The sequence below is a fragment of the Eretmochelys imbricata genome, chromosome 12 (assembly GCF_965152235.1).
Source record: "Eretmochelys imbricata isolate rEreImb1 chromosome 12, rEreImb1.hap1, whole genome shotgun sequence".
NCBI lineage: Eukaryota > Metazoa > Chordata > Testudines > Cheloniidae > Eretmochelys > Eretmochelys imbricata.
Genome location: NC_135583.1, coordinates 17,729,093 through 17,749,886, shown reverse-complemented (window position 1 = coordinate 17,749,886; position 20,794 = coordinate 17,729,093).

Sequence of the window (20,794 nt, the reverse complement as noted above, 5' to 3'; positions counted from 1 at the left end):
TGTCTGTGGGTTTTGTTGCACTGGTGACAGGGTATGTATTTTTGTTTTGTCATTTTGTTTAGCTAAATATAATAGATATTTGCATAAATGTATAACAGCTTCAGTCCTCTGTTGGAGGGAACCATACTTCCTATTATTTCATGGATGTGCCGGAAAGTATGCACAGCCTCTGTGTGATCTGCCTAGACCTCTGTATGGTGCCACTCATCCTTTGGGTTTGCATTTCTTTCCATTGACATAGGTCTAATAGATCATAACACAGCTGCATGAAGACAAATGGCATTAGTTGTTTTAGAAAAACCTATGGATTCTTTAAGAAAGCTGTTGGAAGAAGGAGATAGCTTCCAAGTAAGGTAAAGGAAAATACTTTGTGCACCTCTGAACCTGGAGCTGAAAGATCATTCTCTGCAGAAGGGATATAAGCTTATAGAAATTGCCAGACCTTCTCAGAACAATGGTCCATCTAGACCAATATCCCATCAGCACTGACAGTTTCAAGTGTAAATGCATGTACCTCCATTGTGGGCAGTTCTGGGTCACTCGTCCATATGGGAAGCTTGTTCCTAACCTCAGTGTCACGGTTCAGGGCAACTGCACCTGTATTCCCACTTCCTGGTCCACTAAGAGCACCCACTCTTTGGCTGCTCGTTCCCCAGGCATTGCCTCTCTCGGGCAGACACACATGTCTCTCTCCCTCCTGAACAAGATATTTCCAGGCTGTACAGTTCCGTGCCTATTGTGAATTTCCCAGCAAAGTTAGGCTGCCCCAGCTGGCCTGCTTTATTTTTCTCCTCAGAGACCGTAAATAATATAATTACTACCAAACAGCTCTTTCTAAGCAAGCACATTTATTCTAAAGGTAAAAGCATTAAAGAGAAAACACAAACAATAAAATATCCCTGCAGCAGGTAATAAGATATCCAGAGATCACCCCCTGACTCCAACAGGTCTCTGGATGGTGAACAATCCTTCAAACTCCACTCAGTGGTTTTCCTGTGGTTACCGGTTCATGACTCCTTTTGCGCAGAACAAGAACACTCATGAGAATCTGTAAGTTACTTCTTCATACAGTTTTGGGGTCTTTGATGTGACTGTGAACAGGCAATCAGCCAGACAAAAGGTCCACTCCCCAGGGCAAAGCTTCAAAAGGCAGAGTTCTTGCACATCTTGAGGAGTCATATTTGCGTACCTCATCTCCTAGAAATTTTCTGGGAAACCCACTTAATTTTAAGTATTTCATATTGTTTCATATAGTTCTTTGAAGCTCATAACACTTACCATGGTTTACATTAGTCATTGGTCCCCCCTAGAGACATTACATACAATATTTATGCATTATTTGGGAATTGTATTAAAAATGCAAATGAACTCCCAAGATCTTTAACTTAATTCAGTAAGGTTTCTCCAGGATATTGCAGGAAATTGCCATATTTGTCACACTCAGATTATGGGTGTCTTGTATCCTGCAACATGAGTATTTATTTCCCTTGTATGTTGTGTGTGATCCCTTCCAATGAACTCATGAATGTCCTCTATATACAACTCTAATCCTTTTTGAATCTGGTTTCACTCTTAGCCCCAAAGTTATCTTGTTGCAATGAATTACACAGGATAACTGTGTTTAAAAAACCCCTCCTCTTATCAGTTTTAAATGTTCTTTGTTTTTCAGTTTCATTGATGGTCATTTAGAACAAATGGATATAAACTGGCCATCAGGAATTTTAGCCTTGAAATTTAGATGAAGGTTTCTAACCATCACAGGAGTGAAATTCTGGAACAGCCTTCCAAGGGAAGCAGTGGGGGCAAAAGACATATCTGGCTTCAAGACTAAGCTTGATAAGTTTATGGAAGGGTTGATATGATCAGATAGTCTAATTTTGGCAATTAATTGATCTTCAACTATTAGCGGTAGATATGCCCAATTGCCTTTGATGGGATGTTAGATGGGATGGAATCTGAGTTACTACAGAGAATTCTTTCCTGGGTGTCTGGCTGGTGAGTCTTGCCCACGTGCTCAGCGTTTAGCTGATTGCCATATTTGGGGTCGGGAAGGAATTTTCCTCCAGGGCAGATTGGCAGAGGCCTGGGGGGTTTTAGCCTTCCTCTGCAGCGTGGGGCATGGGTCACTTGCTGGAGGATTCTCTGTACCTTGAAGTCTTTAAACCACGATTTGAGGACTTCAGTAGCTCAGACATAGGTTAGGGGTTTGTTACAGGAGTAGGTGGGTGAGATTCTGTGACCTGCGTTGTGCAGGAGGTCAGATTAGACGATCTTAATGGTCCCTTCTGACCTTAAAGTCTATGATTCTATGGTACTTCTATGGCCTCTACTACCATTGTATCTGACCCCCTCATAATTGTTAGTGTATTTAATTATCCTCACAATGTCCCTTTGTGGTAGGGAAGCACTATTAACCCCAATGTATAGATGAGGAATTGAGGCATAGAGAGACTGAGCGACTTGCCTAGGGTCAAACAGGAAGTTTGTAGCACAGTAGGGAATTGAACCCAGGTCTCCTGTGCTATAAAACACACCCATATACATCTAGCTTTTTTTTTTTCCCTGCTAGGAATTTGTAACAAAAAGTGAGACCTCCCTGCTCAAGCCCTTCCTCTCCCAAGAGAAAGTTTTCATATCCAGGTCTAACATTCCTTTTTTCACATGGGCCACATTCTGGGGATTTTCACTTCTCCTTTTACGACTACAGTGCTGCCTTCCCTCACTTTCCTGCCCCTCAAGCTGGCGCTCATCTCAAGTTCCACCCCTAAAGTGATCTGATAGTTTGAGTGGAAAGTTACCCATCAAATGTCAGCCTCTGACTGGTCCCAAAGCTTCAAACTTTAAACTCCTGCTGTTGAGACAATAATGTCCATTTCAAGGTCCAATAGACAGAATACTATGATTGACACAGAGAGTAGTCTACTTGGTATTGGGTATATGTCAATCCTAAATGACTCCATAACTCCCAGACTGGTCTTCCTTTTATCCCAGAGAACTGTTGCTGATTGGTCTTTCAGGCCCTGAGGGATCTGTATAAAGGCTTCTTGTCCTGTGCTTATAGTGATTAAGATCACAAAGCCTTCTCTCTTCCAGTTCCTCCTTTCTCTATCCTTGAGCAAACCTCTGATAAGGATATGGAATGGACTGAATTGTCTGATTGCGGGGACATGACTTATGTGAAGTGAAAGCCACAGAATGAACTGAGGGTTAGTTCACTGTAAACTCCCAGAGGTATTATTAAAGAACAGATTAAGTCATTGAGGCTGCACTGTGATTCCTGCCTGTGTTGTTGGTAGCTGAGAACCCCAATAGGACAATTAAGATTAATTGAAATAAGCTTGATTGATTAGAGGATATACAAACCTGCTTAGGAGAAGTGCTAATGAGTGAGCTAGTGTCCATATAGAGTTTTGTGGCTGCAGAGGGTGAATTATTTCTGTTGCTCTGAGAGAGATGCCTAGGGATTAAAAATGTGTAGCCCATTGTTGAAATAGAGAATGTAAAATATGGACCCTCCTGAAACAGTCTTAGAGAACGTAATAGAAAATGATGAACTTTATGTAGGTTTTTTGAACTATCCTATACTATTTAATAGAAAATGATTTCTATAGCAGAGAGATCATTTTCTATTAAATTTCTCAGGACAGGTTAAAAGCACCTAGAAAAGTTATTATGTTCTATTATGTTTTAGGATAATTTCTGTGGAATCTTCTAGGTCTCACCACTACTAAATTCTATCTAACTTTCTCATAAAAAAGAGATTCTGGGTCAAATTACACCTTCCCTTTTGCAGTGTCAGTGACATCAATACAGTAGCCTGCGTGTAGCTGAGGACAAAATTTTGCCCCTAACTGCCCAGACTGTGGTAGCAATAGCCAAGTCCATGAAGAAAGGAGTTTGGATGGTGTGTGGTGGATTTGCCTTTAAACTGGATTTATAGAATGTTATCATTAGTATTGTTTCTTTTCTTTTTTCCACTGGAACTTTGGGAGTGGGTGTTTACAAATGCTCTATAAATGGTTCCACTTATTGTAATATCCGTTTTGAGTAAAGTGGAACTGCCAGTGCTAATTGCTGTACTGAAGTGTTCCGTGAGATAATATACAGTGGTATTCAAGCCTTGTTCATAAAGATCCAAGTTTTCAAGTATGCAGCACATTACAATGAGTTTTGGTTTGGGCTAAATTGCACTATTGATTTTTTTGTAATTAGGTTCTAATGAATTATATTCGCTCAATTGCTGGTTTGTCAAGGGACCTCAAAGATTAGATAGTGATAATTTTTTTCACTTTCTTTGTGTGTGTGTGTGTGTGTGTGTGTGTGTGTGTGTTTTAAATTTGTCCAGTTGTAGACACTGAAATCTTCCTGAGATATTTGCCTGAGTGATTCTGGTTTTCATGTTCAGATTGATTGCCTTTTTAAAGGCAAACTCCTGTGTTTTTGTATCACCCTGGCTAATAAAGCCGTTATCCGATACTTACTTAGAATTATAGGAGGAATTTAACTTGCTTAAGGACTGTTGAAATAATTGAGCTCTTTTATGGTTTGGTTTTGTTGTTGTTGCCCATGTAACCCGCTTGTGTTAAATAGTTTCATTGCTATTGGCTAATAAAGGTTTCCACTGAACTAAGGCTGGTTTATGGTTGTTTACCTTTCATTTTAATCTTTGTCACTGTGCAGAGGCCGCAGGTACTTTGCCTTACTGGTGCTTAATCAAAGATCATGACAGCACACAATGTCCTGTGCTAAGTTATTAAAAGGCTACGTGCTCTTCTTTGTAGAATCTTTTTCTTAGTGTTTGTCTACACATAAAAGTTGTGACGATTTAACAATACTGGTATAGTTAAAAGGGTACAACACACAACCCCATCTGGACGCAGTTATACCCATAAAAGGGTATTTCCTTTAAGGGACGGGGCGTAAGCTATACCACTATAGGCACCTTTATAACAATATAACTGTCTCCACACTAGGCATTGTACCACTTTAAATATTTTAGTAGAAAATCACACCAACTTTCCTTTTCTAATCAGCCTTGATAATATACAAGACTTTTCACAATGCTGGACAACTGTCATGCATAATTTTTCCTGAGCAGAGCCCTAGGTCAGCATGGCTTTTCCTTTGGGCCATTTTGTGACAATCTGGCTCTTTGTCAGCAACCCCTTCAAGGCATGGCAATAACCAGCCATTTCAAAGAAGCCTTCCCCAGAACCACATATGGTCTCGGGGGTGCTGAGAGCCACTGAACCAGACTTGTAAACCCTCTATATAATAGAAACCACTTCAAGCCAGCAGTTGCTGCAGCACCCCCAGAACCCCTAGTTCCAGCAACTGTGTACGGTCTCACATTTGAAAGGAGATGTACTTGACTGGACATCAGTTGGGCTTTGTTTTTATATATGATTTACAACCACTTCCAATGGAAAATGTGTCCTGAGTGACCTGTTTTTCTGCTATGGCAGTCTACCTGATTTCTTGCTCCCCTTTTCCTCCCGTGAGTGCACCCTGCCTGGCTGGAAACAAATAATTTGTGTTTGTTTACTTGTGAGAAGCAGCACTGTAGTCCAGTGGACAGCAGTGGCGCAGGAACTAGAGGTGCAGGGGGTGCTGCAGCACCCGCAGGCTCCCAGCTACTGGCCCCGCGCACCCAGGGTCCCACCCTCAGCTCTGGGGCAGGGAGGTGGACAGGAGTAAGGGGACTGACTTTCAGCACCCCCACTATTAAGTATTCCAGTGCCACTGGTGGACAGGCCTCTAGACAAGGACTCAGGAGAACTGGGTTCTTTTCCCAGCTCTGCCACTGACCTACTGTATGACTTAAAGCAAATCGTTTCAGTGCTCTGAGTCTTTGTTTCCCCTCCAACCTTTTGTCTGTCTTCTCAATTTATATTGTAATAGCTCCAGTTTTCATACTAGAAGGGTGGGTGTTGTACAATTACAATACACAAGTCCAGGATTTGAATTACTGTATATAATAATGATTCATTTCTTCTTGCTGATCTACCACTCAGTCACTGTAGATATGTATAAATGAACCATAACTCATGTCTTGTCATGTTTCACTACTTAATTTTGGTAAACTTGTTCATCCAGCCTGTTGGAATCGTGTAAAGCTGCCCATCTCACGTGCATACTACATTTGCCTATAAATCCTTGATGAGTTTAATCAGTGCTGTCTTTAACTATGAATTTATTGGCTTTGCTAGAGTTAGTTGGACATGGATGGCCTATTTCCAAACCCGAGAACCTTTTTGGCCCTGTACAAAAGTGTGCACACAATTGCATAGTGAATCTATGTGTAGCATTGCTGTGATTGTGCATGCACATTTTATATTTGCGTACACAAATGGCCAATCATTTTCAAGCACAAATACCCAACCTACAATTACTGTAACTGCTGTCACAATTCACAATTATATACACATCTTTGCATATGGCAGAAAACTTTTCTGGAGTTAAAAATCCATCCTGTAGGACCAAATTTTCAGTTAGCCTAATTTCTTTTTATTTGCAAAAAGTCAGCCCATGCACACATTTGCATACTTTAGACTTGTCCTTGTGCATGCAAATCAGGTTGCTGCAAACCTAACTTCCACAGTGATAAATGACTGCTAATGTGCACAAATAGTTGTCCTGTGTGTGCAAACAATTGTATGTATCCGGAGTGAAAATCTGATTCATAATGTTATTTAAAAGACAATTTGTTTAAAAATTGAAGAAATATAAAGCCAGATCCTTTGCAGGTATACCTCAATGGATCTGTGTCGATTTACACCAGCTGAGGATTTGACCCATAATTCATAAGTAATGATAAATGTGTGACTTTGGCTCAGCAGGTGAAAAACATTTCTTCCCCAGTCAGTATGATCCATCATTTAAAGCTGCATATAAACTCTCTGCCAAAGAATGGATTTTGACCTTTTTTTACAATCCTGTTAATAGAATTTTGAAATAATGTACTGTGCATACATTGTAGCTAATTTTCACATTTCAGGAGCATGATGCTAGGTTATCTTTTACTGTGCATGATCTACAGAAGGTCGTGATGATGATTTCTAGTCTGTTAACACTAGGAATTACAATTTTCCTCCCCTAAATGGTTGCTGCATACCTAGTGATGGGTAAATCTCAAAAGGTTAGGAGGGTCTGTTCTCAGAAAGTTTGTGTGCTTGTCTAATGTTTATTCACACATATTGAGTCTGCAGATTTGGGCTGGAAAACTTGTGGGAAGATGGGAGGTTTTTTGTGAGATTTTTGGCACATCCTAGTTTGGTCAGGCTGGAACTTGTAAATGAAGAGGAACAGTAACCGCTAACTGATGAAGCACGTTAATCAAAACATTTCACATCAGAATAGGTTTAGTTTGTATTTTAGATAAATGTTCATATTTATCCAAACCAGTTCATCACCCTTACGTACCACATCATGCAATGCAATAGGAGACGGAAAGTCTGAATTGAAAGTCTATGAATTGGCCCACAAAACTTGAAGAATCCATTACCTTTCACAACATCAATTCTGATCTTCATTAAAGCCAGCATTAAAATGAATTTATATTAGCAATTGTTACTCATCCCTATCTTGATCCTTTAAGCTTCTGGTGTCTCTTACAAAGATGCTGATCACCCTCAATTCCCAGTGAAGTCAGTGGGAGTTGAGGGTATTACAAGAGTGCTTGTCTATATATAGGACCCTACCAAATTCGTGGCCGTGAAAAATGCGTCACGGACTGTGAAAACTGGTCTTTTGTGTACTTTTACCCTGTACAATACAGATTTAATGGGGGAGTCCAGCATTTCTCAAACTGGGGGTCCTGACCCAAAAGTGGGTGCTGGGGCAGGTGGGGGAGTCACAAAGTTATTGTATGTGGCTCACGGTATTGCTGCCCTTACTTCTGCATTGCTTGTAGAGCTGGGTGGCGAGAGAGCAGCAGCTGCTGGCCAGGTGCCCACACCAGGCCACCCTTACGTCTGTGCTGCTCTCTGGCGGCCCAGCTCTGAAGGCAGCGCCACGGCCAGCAGTAAGGGTGACAGCAGTAAGGTGTCACCCTTACTGCTGGCGGCGGCAACCCCCCTACAATAACCATTTGACCCCACCTGCCCACAATCCTTTTTTGGATTAGAACCCCTACAGTTACAACGCTGTGAAATTTCAGATTTAAATTTCTGAAATCATGAAATTAACGATTTTTAAAATCCTATGACTGCGAATTTGACTAAAATGGCCCGTGAATTTGGTAGGGCCCTATCTATCTATCTATCTATATGTATGTAGCATAGCTCCTGTGTGATGTAGGACCATTAAAACTTGCTCTGGTGTGCACTGCAAGTGGTTTCCTTTGTGCAGCTCTCTACGTTAGCTCTTAGCAGAGGGCACACAAAAACACCTCAGAAGATCACTCGGCACCTTGCAGGATCAAGCCCCAGGTAATTTATTTAAAAATAGAAGCCTGTTCAGCAAATTTGTCATAGATAGATTTTTGGAGGCCTGTGGAAGCTCTAAGGTCCCTGACTATTGCCTTGAATTGGGCAGAATTCCTTTGCTTGTGAAAGTTCTTCATAAAAACAAACAGAACTCGGTCACCAAACCAGTTTCTCCAAGTTTTATTACGTGAGCATTTTTAACTTGTTTTCTTTAGTTTTATTATCAATATAAATATATGAAATATTAATATTAATGTTCTGTCCCACAAATGATGTTATTCACTAATTGTATTGGTTGTAATCACATTATAAGAGAAGTAATTTATCTTACTAGAGTCATTTGTGTGAAGTAGCAACAGAGTTCATATTAGTCAGAATATTATGAGCTGTCATGTCAGCAGTGTTGTCTTTATTAGAAGCAATAACATTTTCTCCACAGCATTTTTTTTTTGCATAATATTAACGATGATGCATATAGAGCTTCCAGAGCAGCCACACAGCTATTCACTTTAACATGAAGTATGGCTGCATAGATATCTATATGTATACATGAAGGAAATAGTTATGTAATAAATGTATTATGCATCCTTGATTGCATTGCTTTCTCATCCATTAATCCATCTTCCTTGGGATGCAATCTAGCAGCCCAAATTCCTGAGCAGCTTCAAACTGCGGGGCCTTTATTTAAAAATCAACCTTCCATCTAAATGGTTCTTCCTCTTTCTCTCAAAATTACATTTGCTGTAGGTGCAGGACAGGTGAGATCCAGTCCTGGAGCAGTGACAGCTTTTCTATATGTACTAAAATGAAGACTTTAAAGTCAAGTCTGATATCTGCAGCTCAGCAGAGATTCCACCTTTACAAATGGATGCAAGACACACTTCTAGCCCTGAAGTATTCAAGAGTCTTACCTTTAAAATCCTGATGTTCTGAGGAATTCAAAGGTATTTTAGGTCATTTTAGAGGCTTTTCTGGCTCCTCCCCACACAGAGATTGGATTCATAGTAGCTAAGGCTCCTGGTTTTTCAAGTGGAGGGATGGGGGAAATAGACAACTCAATTAAAAAAATTAAAATTCTTTATGACAACAAAAATAGTTTTTCAATAGCATACAGGTCATATAGACAATGCATCATGGAGTGGTGTGGTCAGCACTTCTTTGGGATGACCTCCATAATGTAGTCATCCCAAATTCATACCACTCCAGACTAGCACATATAATTATTAATATAGGACCAGATTTTGATACACTCTCTTACTCATATTGGGCAGGATGCAATATGAGTAAATGAATACATGTTGATTTGGTGTGGTATAAAAGTGTTGTCAACATGAACATGTTTTAGATAGGCTCTAACTGCCACCTCGCATCTGTGTCTGGCCTTCATAATGGTAATTTACAGGGCATCATTTACAGGGCAAGGTGTGCTTTAGACCCCTTTTAGTCCTTCATGAATGTCTACTTTTGGGAACAGATTTGCTTCTTTCACTGCCTCTGGGTGGAACCATGCAATTCAACCACTGTTGGACTGGATCTCTGGGCTGCAGGCCCCCTATTTCCCAATCGCATTAACCTGATAGGCCCAACTGAATTAGGCACCTGTAAGCTCTTTTTCTCCAGGAATCTTTAACTCAAAACCAGCATTTTCAAAACGCATTATTTATTCATCCAACATAAATAGCATGTAGAGCAAAGGATTAAAACCAAAAAGGCCTATACACATGGGCCTTACCTACACCATAATCTTTCCATGCAAACTTCTGTAAATTCTCTTCAGTTACCCCTCTCAGGATAGGGATTAGCAGCCTGCTTGCTGCAGTTTCTGTGTCTCCTTCTCACTGTGTCTCTGTCAGCCTCTCACCGGGCAGCTGCTGACAGTGCACTCAACTCCCCTAAACCAGCATCTTTAAAAATGTAGTATACCCTCCAATCCTAGGATCAGCTCTTGGAAGAATAAATGTTGGCCAGCCTGGTTGGAGTCAGGTAGTGGATATTTTCCAGTTCATAGCTTCCCCATTGTTTCCTCAAGGACCTTTGTCATTCTCTGTAGACAGAACCTCATAGTTTTGTTTCCTGTTTTGTCCGCCCCCCCCACCCCGCAGTCTCCTTTGATTTAACTCTTTGCAGTCAGGCAGGATAATAAACTGAGGTGCATGTAACATTTATAAAAAAAATACACATAACTCCCTCATTCTTCACAGTAACTATGAGTGAACTTACAAAGTGGCTAAGTTTTGGTTTGGATAAATATACATTTTAACTGTTCCCTCCAGAAGCTGTTCTATTCCACTATATTTCATGCAGCGGAAACACTTTTAAACGTAGTTAAAGAGAAAACAAAAGAAGTAGGAAGACCAGAAAGACCACAACAAAGAGTAATTATACAAGAATCTATTATTCCCCAATGAAAACCTCTCTAGGTCACAGAATCATAGAAAGTAGGGCAAAACAAGATTTGTTTATGGCATCATGTTGTCTATTGCCTTGCCACTGCAGAATAGTTCTCTTACCGTAGTTTTCCTAGTGCTTTGTCCATTTTAGTTGAAGTATCTTAAGTGATAGGGCTTCCACCAATTCCCTTAGAAGATTATTCCACAATCTAATACATCTCTTTAATAGCCTTTCTTCTCTAATGTTCAGCCCTTGCTTTGTTTCATCCTGTTATTCCAACCCCATGGGCCACCTTAAACAATTCTTCCTCCTTCTTGGTCTTTGTCTTTCAGACACTTACAGATGCTTATTATTGATCCTTGAGCTTACAGCTGATTATAGGGAGAGAAAACCAGATTGAGCTGTAGAAGAGATCACCTCCAAGTTATGATGATTGGGAGATATAGATGTTTTTAATGGTTACTTATTTCTTTGTTAATAAATTGTATTAAAATTTACTTGTATTAAGATTTATTTGCAAAATATTAGGGGGATTCATAGTATTTACACATTTTTCCTTGATTTGGGGATGTGTGTAGAATTTTTTATTGATCTGTTCATGTTTGGGTAACAGTGGCTGGAAAAGGATAAGTGGGACTTCCACAGTAATATTTTCAGTCAGCATAACCAAGGATGTGAAGTCTATCGTGCTCAGGGGACTATACACTGTTGTTAATTGCTTATTCACTCCTGCTTGAGCCAATGCTATCAGGAGACTGATCACAATTCTGTTAACAAATGGCAGGCACAGATAGGAGCTTGCTTAAATCGTTCTCCATTAGAAGTGCTGCAGTAATTTGCAGCACGCATACATTCCTTTAATGAAGGTATAATTGTCACCTGGCAGCAATGGTGGTTGTTTCCTGTTCTCCCACCCAGTTATCAGTGTTGCTGCTTATGCCTTGAAGTTGCAAATTTTCCGTAGAACAAAGCTTTCAGCTGGCAAGTTCCAATAACCATATCACTGCAAATGTTCTTGTATTAGAAAGGTTACTTTAATCTTTGACACTTCATGATGCTTTTGTCTGCATGAGTATGTATAGCCTATTATGAACAGCTAAGCCTTAGAAATTATTCAGAGAAGCCAACGTATAACAACATTATATCAGTGCAAGTAAGCTTCTAAAAGGAATTGCATCACAACTAACAATAGACATTTCTCCAAGATCTAGCTGACTGAACAGTTACTGTTTAGCATTTTTGAAACAGTACCGTCTGCTGTCTCCTAAAATATTACAGCGAGCACAAAACTGAAAAGCTATCCTACTAGAAAATAGATAATTTAATATAAAACCCTTTAAAACTACATTTTCTTGGACATCTCCTTAAGGAGTCATTAAGGATCTTTCATTTTTCTTTTTCTTGTCTGTCACAGCTTTCTTCAGTTCTGCCTCTAAATCTCCAGCTTTTCCACTCCTATTCAAACTCTGTCATTCTGAATGCTCTGGGGCAAAGAAATTGAATATTATATTATATGTCCAAATACAGGTTAATAAAAACAGAGAAAAATAGTTAACAGAATTTAAATAAAGCTCAGCAAATACTTGATTAATTTAACCCTTTTTTGCTTTTGAATATCCATGAATAGATTATGATTTCCACAAATGTATGTCATTCAGATTCACTTGACAATTTTTCTGAGGGTTTCTTTTATTCAATGGATTGATTATGAACTAGTCTATTATGAACATTTGATACCACTTGAAACTGAAACAGCGTTGGTTAGTTGTGGTGGGTCACATCAGGTGATATCCTGGCCCAATTACAGTCAATGGGAGTTTTGCCACTTCGGTGGGGTCAAGATTTTGCCCATGCTGCTGGTTTTGTTCTCTGACGATATGATTGTAATCAGATTGTAATCTTGCAATCAGAAGGATTTTTGAAGAAGCCACTGAGGCTTTGCATTTTTTTAGGAAGAGGTTGCAGCTTAGGGTATTTAGAAAATGTTTTAACTATTTTCCTTTCTGAGTCACACAAACCTCACCTGAGACGTCATTCCTAGAATGTTTAGACTGTTGTAAGAATCATTGCCGAGGCGCAGCTGACAGTTAATTTTTGTCTCATTGCATTTATATACATTAATTGCGTGTGTGATCCTTGCTGTGAAGAATATAGTCAGATCTTTGTCTGGCTTACAGCTGCCTCTGGGATCTAAGGAAGAGGTTTTGGGATACCTGTTCCCCTGCTGTGTGATAAATGTCTCATTCCATATGCCAGTTTGCATATGCCTAATATAAAATAACTAACATGACATATTTTGACATAAGGCACAATAATATAAATGCCTCATAAATGTTATGGCAGGCAACATTTTAACAGAAGTAGTTGATCTTGTGGAGCACTATAGAAGTGTGATAGCTTCCTTCTCTGGATTATAGCATAGCAACAATGTTAACCTTCAGCCCCCCATAAAAACAACAGGTGAAACCCAGGCAGACAAGCAAATCAAACAGTTGCCTGCTACTTGGGGAGGAAATGCATCAGGTATGGAGGGATTTTTCTATATCGGAAAGGCATAGAATCATCTACATGAAGGGCTAGAATGGACCTCAAAGGTCATTGTAACACTTCCCGTGGATACCCAGGAGTGTGAGGTACCTTGCTAGTACCTGCTCTTAGTTTGAAGGAGCCTTGTCTGTGCCTGTTGTGGATCAGCTCCTTGACTCCCCAGCCTTTGACAACACAGCACTATCTTTCATGCCTCCATAGATCTCACTCCGTCTGGCTCATTGATTGTGGATATGGTCCACCTGTTTATGTGCATGCAAACTTTGATTTAGCAAAGGTCCCTGTACACAAGTCCCCCATAGAGATGATTCCTGTTCTTCATAGGAATAGATTGCCTATATAGATAGTGCAAGGGGTGCTTTTGTCCCCAAAGTAGACAGACATCAGTGTTGCACTGCTTTCAGAGGTGGGAGGCTGGTGAGCGGCAGTTGCTGGCCAGGAGCCCAGCTCTGAAGGCAGCACCGCTGCCAGCAGCAGCGCAGAAGTAAGGGTGGTAATACCATGCCCACTGCTGGGCTCTACCCCCGACTCTTTTCCCCCTCATTTTTGCCCCATTTCCTCTCCTCCCACCCCCTCCTGCTTTGCATCCTGGGCGGCTGCCCTGCTCACCCACCTTGGTTACACTCCTGCCCTAAACTTTCCAAGATATTTCTGGAGTGTGCAAAGTAAGCTAATTTAAAACAAAATTGCAGTGGAAGCCTAATAGTGTGGAAGCCACAATTTCTGCAATATCACGAATTAAGTAGGACCTTATCTATGAACCTATAACAATACACATGTCACGCTTTTAGCAACATGAAGTGTCTTTTCTGTAAGCTAGCATAACAAGGACAAGGCTTCATCATTCAATCTCTTTAGAAGGCTGCATAATATTCAGATATTATTTCTAAATCTGTCCAATCTCTTCATATAGTTTCTTTTTATTTGCTTACACTTTCAGCTGGCATGCATGCCTTGACATCATCTCTTCCTCACATTCTCTGATGAAGCAGTGTCACCACCATTTGAACTATTGTAGCTGTTTACTAACTTAGTACGAGAAAAGATCATGGCCATCTACATATTTGATGGTCCAAGGTCTATAGCAGGTTAACATCAAAATGTACTTTGGAGTTGCTTGTAGAGTGCAATTGTGACAAACCATAAAACCTTTAATATCAATCATCCCAGCAAAATAAAGAAAAGAGGGGGATTATATATATATAAAAACTACAGAGGAAAGAAGAGAGCACGTACATTTACCTTGCTGGGAACTGGTATTTGTCTGAATGTGATTGCTTTAACCAATCATTTATAATGGTGTTTTTCAACTGCAATATGAAACATTTTCTCTATAGTTCTGCTAGCATTTATCAGCATAGATGGACAACTTCTTTCATCTATTATTCACCCAGTTCTTTTCTTGGACTTTTAAACATGCTGTGATCAAGTTATACAGATCCTTCACATCGAGCACATGCTCTGTAACCTAGAAAAAGGCTTATGGAGGCATTAGGATATGCCTGGAAATGAGACCTTCCTGGGTTAGCTCATTTACCTCCTTACAGCTACTCTGGGATCCGTTCAGCTGCTGCTTCATATACAAGAAAATCCAGTTAAGTTCCGAAGGAGACCATGCCAAGGTCACTGACTCCTGCCCTATTGAGAAAACAACATAGAACAGTCAATTCTAAACACATCAATCTCCAGTGTTATGACAATACAGGAGATTGGGTAGAAGGTGGTCCCTCTGGTAAATTAGTTTTATGATATCTAAGAAGCAAAACTTCAATGCATAGCCACTGGACAATCAGCAGCCAGTACATTCCACAGTCCCTGGCTAGTCATTCATTTTACCTGATTGCTGGTAAAGAAACTAGGTGATACTGAAGAAGAAAGACCCATGCCTAAAAGTAAAAAAAAAAAAAAAGAAAATACCCCCTAAAGAGTTCCTCCTTTGTCATATCTAGTTTGTATTTTTGAAAAGTTCCCAAGAAAAACAGGTTGGAATTTCCTGAATTTCAAGTTTTCTAATATTTTTTTTGTCAAAAATTGAGCTTTCTATCGAACCTCCCACTACATTTGTAATAAAAAGTTTTGTCGGAATTTCAAACAAATTTCAAATGTAATCACCTCTGCTCTTATGAGTATCCGGCAATTCAAACTTTCATGAAGATGGAAACACTTCTCTTGTGTCCTGGGGCTTATATAGAGCTCAACATGGAATGCTCCATCTTCTTGGATTCTGTCTGAACCCAGATCATGAGATAGTTGTCATTTGTGTTTGTTTCAGAAGAGCCAATTAAATGATATTAACTGACCTTGATTCTGAAGATGACATTGCAGTACTTTTCAACAAACCTTGCAAAATTAAAGACACTAACATTATGGCACAGTGGAAGTAAAACCATAGTGCTCCTATACAGATTGATGAAGATGAATGTAATGTTTTTAGGGGCACATAATGAAGTGGGAGATTTCCCTAGTCAAGATGTCAGTCAGAGATGTGGCTTATATTTAATATCACAAGTTTCCTATCTACCTGCTTTATATTGCATTCTGAGACATTACTTTGAAAAACACTATTTTAAAGCTTTAGAATTCTCTTTTTTTAAAAAAAAATCTACATTTTCTAAAGGCTAAATAAAGCCTCACTAAAACTATAGCACATCACTTTGCACCTGACCCAAAGCTCACTGTAGTCAGTAGGAGTCTTTCCAATTACTTCAAAGGGCTTGGATCAGGCCCCTTATCCTTAATTAATGCAGGACTAAAAGGAAGAGTTTGATAGTTTGCGGTTTCTGTTTTTTAGAAATTAAACAAATTTTCATGATGCATCCAGCGATAGTTTATGTTTGTGCTCAATTAGTCATTCTTTAGAATAGGATAATATTAGGGTTTGGGAATCCAGCATGATATTAGATTTATTTATTTCTGTAAGAAAAATAGCCCATTTGCTTAACTGTCAAATGTTGACTGTTTCAATATGTTCAAGCCTAGAAGGCTGAAAACAACGGCACAGATGCGATTCACATAGGGCTCACCAGCATGGTGCAGCAGTGTTCTGGCTTGTTGGAAATCTTCCAAGGGATTCAGAAAAAGAACATACTGAAGTAATGCAAACCATTATTTAACCAATTAGTTAGGAATATGTGGGTTTTTTTTTTCAGAATGATCAGATGTAGCTTTGTTAACTTTTATTTGTTCTCATCAAAATTTTCCTACACAGAACAAGTATATAATCATGGTAGCTCTTATCTGTAGTTAAAATGGATATGTTCCAAGTATAAGAACTTTTAAAATAAATACTGTATTCATAAAAAGGTTTACACAAATCCTCAGATGATCGCAGGAACTAAGTGAAAGCAGACAACATAACAAACGAGGCAAATAGTTACTGGTAGCTAAATGTAGCAAAGAATACCCGGAGCCTAGATTGTGATTATAGATGGAATGTATTTATTTACATCATAGAATTTCAAAGTACAAGATTTCCCACATTCTCACTTAAATTCTTAGCTCTCTGGGGCAAGGACTGTCCTTGTGTATTGTTGGTTTTTTATTGTACAAGGCCTCATTTAATTGGATTCTGATCCCTGACTGATGTCTTTAAGTAGTAATGCAATAGATATAATAATAAAATAATGATAATAATACATTATAATTTTAAGTAGTAAATCAAATTCTCTGTTTTACACAAAATTCATACATAATAAGAGCATTAAATACCTAGATTTCTCTAGGATGATGATTATTTCACTTTATTTTTTATTTATTTATTTAGTTTTTCTCTTTTCCTTAAATCTATTGTGGATGTAAAGATTTGCAGATCAGAAGCAACAGCAGTTTTACAAGGAGGACCTTCCAGGTCTTCAGCACAGTAATGAAATATGATACAAAGCAGCACAGTGTCAATAAAACTACGGGATAAAGGTCAGGTTTACATCGATGGACGGAGCTGGCAAATACATTTGTTCCTGCAATGTCTGTGTTTTAAATGCCACCCTCTGATGAACCTGCTGCAGAAACACTCTTTTGGTTTTGATGAGATGTCAGTTTTGCTCAGTGCTGATCAAATAAGATGAATGAAAGTGAAACAAGAACAAAAATATTACTCCTGTCGTTTATTCTTTATGCATTACAGGAAGTGGGTCAGTCAGGGAGATTTCTCTTAAACAAATAGCAATCACTGCACAATATCACCCATTGATCTATTTCACAGCAGGCAATAGCCTTTTTGTCAGAAAGGACATACAATTCAAATACCACAGAATACATACAAAAACCAATGACAGATTTAAAAAGTATCTTTTCCTCTTGCCCCCAAATCAATCTAGGCTACCAATTCAGGGCATAGCAAACTTATTTCCATACTTGTAGTGGAGATGTAGGTCCTTAAAAACTATATTTTATGTTAAATATTCTGATGTAAAAAAACCCCAAAGCCTGTCACTTAAAGAACGCTTTACATATGAAAATGCAGAGGCACTCTGTTAATTGTATACAAATCAGATTTAATCAGCAAAATAAATAAAGATAAAACTTAAAATGTATCGTACTCTAGAGAGATGGAATGGGCCAGTTTTACTTGCTAATGAACCAAATTCTCTAGTTTTACTATCATTTTACATATAGTTATTTGAAAGTACTATGCTCAGCTTGAATGACATATCCTAATCATTACTCCCAATCTTCTTGGGAAACTGACAGCAAATAATAGTCCATAGATCAGTGGGAATCGAATCTGTTTTTGATGGTACATTTCTAACAAAAACAGTCCTTTCCTGTAATCAGTTATGAAACTGTGACACTCCAGAGCCATTTACAGTGGTGCGGTACTTGTCCCTTACAGTTGAATGCATAAAATAACTGCACAGAAAAGCTGAGTGTCCTATCCTGCCCCCATTGATGTGAACAAGAAAGTTCCCAATGATTCAGAGCTATTCTCCAGATAAGCACCATGGCCAAAATCTTCAAAATTAGAAACCTAAGTGTGGACCTAAATAATTGGCTTGATTTTTCAGAGATGCTGAGCACCTGTAGTTCTCACTGTTGTCAGCTGGATATCAGAAAGAAAACAGGTCCCTCAATCAACGGGAGCTGCTCAGCACATCTGAAAATCAGTCCACTAACTTAATTACCTAAATATTGGTTTAGGTGTTTAACCGTAGGCATAGAACAAAATGAGTAGTGTCATATTTCCAAATAGTTTATTATCTACACAGTAGCACAATTCTGAAAGCAATAAAGATATCCTTTCACAAGAGTATTTTATAGTCAAGAACACAGAATCCCTGCTTCATCACAATTTCAAATCAACAACTAAATTACTCTACCTTCCATGTCAAATTGTCTCAGCTGATATAATGTATAGATATTTCTTCTGAGGACACAAAATAATCAATCCATACGTATTTTAATACAATGGCACCTGCTGCATTATCATTTACTCACAAGCAAGGCTGTTGTGTTTTATGTAATTTACAAAGGCACAAAGTGCTCTTACACTTCATTTGTGAAGGTCTAGCAAGTAATTGTAAAATACTGGGAATACCTAAGTAAAGCGAATCCTTCTGCTATTAATTAGGAGATCGATTCTGCAAGATGTCCTTTCACCTCCCGTTGGAATCAGGGTTTGCAGAGGTGAACATTAAACCTCCCATTACTATTTTGCCTTTCTAGGTGTGCAGAAGCCAAAAAGGTGATAAAGCCACCCAATAAAGGAAGATCTAGGCTGGAGTGAAAAAATGAATTGAGAATGGAGAAGACTTACATTAAAGTGGCTGCTTCTGCTCTAACCACTTATGTTGGAGTATACACCAATATTCAAGTATTTACCATACAGTAAAAAAAACTGCAGAATTTACCATGGTAACCATTGCACCACTTGCTACTTACTGTACTTGTGCTATCCTTGAAGTGCAGAGAACCTTCTTTAAGAAAAGTCTGTATTCAAAGCTTACAAACCGTTGATTATATTTTATAATGTTTTCAGGAGAAAAAGATCCAGTTTTTTGTATGCAGAGCAATTCTTCAGGTTTTCATTACCTTTTTAGAAAATGAACAGATTGGAGTGACAGGAAAAAAAGAGATTTGAGAATTATACTTTTGGCAAGGCACATCTGGAGCCTGTGCATGCTGTGTATTAACATTGTGGCTCTGTAATATTGTAAGAATACACTTCTTAATGTTTCTATTTAATCTGATCAGTTATAAAAAATGGGTAGTACTGGGATGGGGGCTATTTATGCTTTTCTTTGTGAGCAATCTAAGCTGATGCTATATACTATATTTTCTTTAAGTAATGAGGTCCGGCACTGTGACACTTTGTGTTTTAAAGAAAGTTAATACATAATGTAAAGGTAAAGCTGAGTAAGTCCTGATGGGAGTTTGACTTAGTCATGATACAGTGTGAAATTCATCCTCATATGAAGGGTAAATGCAAGCCTGTTTGCATCCCTTAAGTCCTGTGGTCAGGGCATGCCAATGGACCAACAGCCAAAGGGCCTACACAGACCCTCTGCACTTTGGAGAATGTCACCTTGGAGGGCAATAGTGAGGGTTAGGCCAAACAGAGACCATGGAAATCATGTGTACAAAGATCCTGTGGCCATAACAGCTTATGTATACGATGTAGAAGGACTGTATCCTCAATTCCAGACCTAAGGTTGGGGAAGAAAATTGGCGATGTACAGCAGCCGACCAGCTCCATGGGCTGTGGGAGGGACTAGACTCTCTGTACTCTGCTCGCTTCAGCAATTTAAAGCGCAATTTAAACTCCATTTCTATACAAGTGATGTTTGTGTCATCTTGAAGAAAGCCAAGCCACATTTGGTTCATATTCTGTGATGTGAGACTCCCAGGAGGAATGGGGAGATGCAAAATACTTTGTTCTGTAGCAAACACAGAGAGCGCACAAGTTTAGTCTTTACCTTATTTCATATAAACTTTTCTGATGAGATCAGCAACTGCCAGCTCCATGGAAATCTTCCAAATATCTATCACAGAACAGGAAAGACGTGGTTCCTGTTTGAGAGGAGAATCTGCTACATTCCCCCCAACCCTCTTTTAACACTATTCATTCATTCCCTCCATGTTACCTCTCAATCCTGTTTAAATCATAACTATATTTGGAGCTTCTGCCTTCTCATCATTAACTTGTATGGCATGGCCATTCTCACAGTGACCCCGGGAACAAGGGCAGTGTGAAGACAAGGTTTGTGCCTGCACATACACACCCCCCTTTCTTGTGTCTCTGTCCTCGTCAGCCCTACCAAGGATCTGGCTCTAAGACTTTCAGTGACAAACAATTTAGCAGTTGTCTTCAGTGACCATTAATATTTTGGAATATTTTGACAATGATGAGCATTTAATAAACACATACTGTGCTATCCCACAGAATTACTCCAGTAATGACGAATAGCAGGGCCCACCTTTGCTGACTAAGCAGT